This window comes from Dendrobium catenatum, unplaced genomic scaffold (assembly GCF_001605985.2).
Source record: "Dendrobium catenatum unplaced genomic scaffold, ASM160598v2 fragScaff_scaffold_716, whole genome shotgun sequence".
In the NCBI taxonomy this organism is placed as follows: Eukaryota; Viridiplantae; Streptophyta; class Magnoliopsida; order Asparagales; family Orchidaceae; genus Dendrobium; species Dendrobium catenatum.
This window is the reverse complement of record NW_021319178.1, coordinates 14,915,602-14,920,402: the sequence shown is the minus strand read 5'-3', so window position 1 is coordinate 14,920,402 and position 4,801 is coordinate 14,915,602. Positions and strand designations below refer to the sequence as shown.

At 33.1% G+C, this 4,801-nt stretch overlaps 1 pseudogene; it reads right to left on the bottom strand.

The window, feature by feature from the left end:
• Positions 1-472: 472 nt before the first annotated feature.
• Positions 473-4,801, bottom strand: part of LOC110113920 — a 29,310-nt pseudogene continuing 24,981 nt past the window's right edge.

Sequence of the window (4,801 nt, the reverse complement as noted above, 5' to 3'; positions counted from 1 at the left end):
AAACTACTCAATCTTTCAAATGGCTTTTATGGATGCTAAGGAATATGATAAATTTGACATGAAGGCAGAACGAGGATATATCCCATAAAAAGGCACGAGTACTTCACCACCACCACCATCATTAATAACAAGCCTTTAACCCACTACGTGGGGTTAGCTACATGAATCATTTTTCTTCATTGAGTCCTGTTGGATGTCAAATTCTCATTTAAATCTAATAAATAAATGTCATTTTAATATTTTCTAACCAATTTTAGATCTACCACAATCTTTCTTAACATAAGCCAAATCTAATACATCTACTCTCCTAAACAAGTCATCGGAAGGCCTCCATTTTATATGACCAAACCATCTAAAGTGATTTTCTCTAATCTTATCATCACTAGAGCTACTCCAACCTATTCATGTATATGCTCGTTTTGTATGTTGTCTTTAAGAAAAGGACTTAAGAAAACAAAAAAAGAAAAGCACGTTATAAATATAGCTTTTCAGTTTCCTAATAAAATTTATACCTTATACAAATAAGTGAAAAAAAAGGCTATCATTAGCCTTGACCTAATTTTCACTCTAAAAATTGACTGCAAACTACGAAAATGATGTTTTAATTGAAGACATGAAACATACCATAACTTTTTGTTGAGCTATTATGGAACAATCTCCAAGAGCGTATATATTCTCACACCCAAGGACTCTAAGCCATTCGACAGTTTCCAAGACACACATGTTACCCTGCAAACAAAAAGTAACAAGCGATAAAATATTTTTTCTAAGGAATGCCCATATAATAATCACCAAAAACTATCTCGAGATGAGTTTAGAGGATGGCCCCAATAGAAATTACCTGATCAATTTTCTTCATGAAGCCCAAAATGATGAGACGTGTACCAAAGCCAGTAGACCAAATAGCCATTCCATATGGTATATTAACCTCTCCCATAGATGAGTTTGTCATTGTAATAGAATCACCATGCACTTTTACAACATTGATGTTTGTTTTTACATCGATTCCATCCCACTGGAACTTTTCTTTAGTAAATTGAGTGATCTTCGTGTCAAACCTACTCAAGGAAACACAATTAGAAGCATAATCTAGAAACCCACCATAACTATAGAAAAATAATGCACAAGACATAGCAACTAAGAAAAATTTTAGTTGGCTTCTCCTCTTATATAATGATTGAGAGTTATACAAAAAAATAGAAAATTGATGGGAGTAGATTATAGATTAAAATAAGAGATTCCACTTACATATTCAAGATATGTTCTCCTGCTTCAATCAATGATATCTTTACCAATTCTAGAGCATTATGGTACAACTTAGAAAAATCTTCTTGTACAAAGTCATGAAGCATTGCAAAAAATTCAACACCAGTTGGACCACCACAAATTACCACAAAATGAAGACTCTTCTTCCTCTCTTCTTCACTAAGGTTTGGCAGGTTTGCTCTCTCAAAGCAATTCATCACACTTCTACGGATTCTCTGAGCATCTTAAATTTCTTGCCAAACATTTATACTTCTTATTAAAGTTTGATATTCCTTTTTTGGTTGAATTTTAAAAGCCGGTGTAATTAACTTTCGACTAAAAATAAAAGCTTTGTTTGGGATACTGCAGACATATGATAACATTAACCCAATTATGATGTATTAGTTGTACTTTTCATTGTAGAATCGCACCTCATCAGTTCTTTTTAAATTAGCCTCAACATTGAGGAAATACTAGACCTATTTCCTATAGTTAAACAAAAAATATACCTTCAGAAAGTGACAGTGCTCAGAGACACCAGAAGTATTGAATGTATTTGGCCTAGCTCCAAGAGAAACCACCAAATAGTCATAATCTAGTTCAAATTCACCGTTGACATCCCAGTTTGCCAATGGTAGATCTACATAGTACTTTTTTGTTTGTTGGATCAATATTATACCATTGAGCCACAGAAAATTGGATTGTCCTAGTTTTCTAGAAAAATCAAAGGATGAAGAAAGTTTTATCTCAATTAAGAATTTCTCCCAATAGCAATTCTGGGAGAAAATAGAAACAATGAAATATCGTGATAATTAAAATCCATGTAAGTAGAATAGTTACTGAATTAAGAATGACAGAATGCCAAGAACATTTATGCGGACAACTAATTTCAAAATTATCCATAACATTGTGTAATCTCTCGTAGCAATTTTTTTTTTTGATATTTATATATAATAAAATGACAAACATTAATGAACTAATCATCATTCCTACATTTCCCAAAAGAACCATCCCGTAAGATCATGATTATGTCAATAAGATGCAAAGGGATACTTTTGGGCCCAACTTCAATTTCATATTCTCTCTCCTTCAACCAAATCTGCTTTGGGAACTTCTATGTGAACTTTTTTGATATTTCAAACAATTTTCTTCAGAAAAATACTATTTATATCCAATCAGTCACATTTGCAACACTCTCTCTACTCAATATGTTACCCAATAAAAAAAATGATTTTGCCCACGACCTCCTTATATGAAAACTCCTCTTATATACAGCAGCTAACATAAAAAAAATTGTTTACAATATGTTTACTTTTTGGGTGCAAGAAGCATTGCTTTTTTATTTTCCTTTCTCAGTAATGTTACACTCCGCAAGAAAATTCACATTTAGAATATGATTTCTTAATACAGGTGTCCAACCCTTATGATTTTCCTTAGAGTGAGCCATATATCCACATCAACTTCGAACAAAAGTATTAAAAAAAATTCATTTTAAGTGTGAATTTATCAAGTAAAATAAAAATAGTAGCAAGCTTAAATCTATTTCACCCTACACTTCCAAAATAATGACAAGGGTAGCAAGGCATCGAAATACTCCATCATCAAACTCTGAAGGACTTCAGTGGTGTTTCTTCATCATCTACACTCTTTACACAACTCCAAAGCTTCCTCTTAATCGGTGTTGTCCCTTATACTGAAATGGCATTATCGATTGCACTTTTTTATGTAGTTTATAAACCCGCACATCAACTGACATTTTTTTCAAACAGCCTGACATGCCTAATTACGCATTTTCATAATCAATTTCATCTCCTAGACAACATTATGTTCCTTCATCACCTACTCCTCAAATGACTTCATTATCTACTCTTTAAGTGGATTGTTATCTACTCTTCAAATGGCTTTATAACTTTAATCTTAACCAACTTGTTTCTTTCATCACTTTATGGAACATCATCACCCACCCCTCCATTAGTTACATCACATGCACCTCACCCAACTTATTTCCTTACTTATGATGACAGCAAAGGAAAATTAGATACTATTTGGATTTGGACCGTACTTATGTTAGTATTTCCATTGAACTTATTTTGGGTTGTTATATAGATTTATGTTGCATATGATGTATATAAATAAATGAAATAGTCTATAATTGGAAGGGGAAGACAATCATTAATGATTTTTGTTTTGAATTGCTCTATCCTATTATTTCCTCCCCTCTCTCTCTTTCTCTTCTAAAAAGCTACAGAAGCTTCATGTTCCACCCAATATCTTATAGATAGTAAGAGAGAGAGAGAGAAAGAGAGAGAGAGAGAGAGAGAGAGAGAGAGAGAGAGAGAGAGGATGATAATGAAAAGTAGCCAAATTCCAGTCATTTAGAAAATCGTAAGAAAGATTTTAAATTTGTTAACCTTTAATGAACTAAAGACCCATAGTATGCTCAATCGATGAAAATTTGAACCAAGAATTAATGTTTGGAGCATTATGGATAACCAATCAATGATGTATCTCACCATGATACCAAAATAACATTCATCCAAATGTCTTAAATACCCCAAAGGGACAAAGTAGGGGACTTTCTTTGACCTCTCACTTTCATCCTTAAAGGGGCACTCTTCTGAAATAATTTCAACTCTTATTCACATTTAAGCTCAAACACTAAGTTGACTCATCAAATGAACTTTTCATTCCAAAATCCAAAGTTCATCTTATTTACCTTTTGTGTTAAGTTAATTGCACACAAAATACTATGGTGCTATTTGGTTGCCTAAAAAAAGAATGCAGTCTAAAATGAATGTAATATTAAAATAATAATATGGAGTTGTTTGGATGATTGTAAAAGTAATTTATGATATTACTTTTTTTATTTGATTATAAATAAATAAATATAATGTAAAATGCAAAAAGGTTGTGGCCACCAAGCGGGTTGGCCGACGATAAATGACGATGGACAGGTGGTCATTGGTCGGCAAGTGGTAGGCTAGTGGCAACGACGTTTGATGGCCAGTCATGGTTGACAACAAACAGCTGGCTGTGGTAGGCCGGATGGTAACCAGCAACAGGCTATGGTCATTAGGCGACATTGGAGGTGGAAACCAATGGTGGCATTGGCAATGAGTTTGCAGTGTATTTGAAAATTTCCCAAATATGAGGAATTCCAAATACATTGAATTTCAACTAAAGGGTGAATTCCATTTACTTGAAAATTTTACTTTTCATTCCTTTTGCTTCAAACCAAACACCAATATTTTCAAAACCTCTGCATTTGGAATACTTTACACTCCTAATGTAGCAAACCAAACAGCCCCTATATAAGACTCAATGAAATATATCTATCCAAACTCCACAACTATTGAAGACAATTTTGAAGAAGAAAAAATATCATTTCTTTGTTTAGGAAAAACTTACATAGAACATTAATGTAATTAGTTCACACTAAAAGTTATTAAGGTTTGTTTGGTTCGAGTATGAGCTTAGCTTAGCATTGATTAAGCACAAACGACAAAAGTACATTTTCCTAAGCTAGCCTTAGCATAAGGTAGGCCTTTGCCTCTAC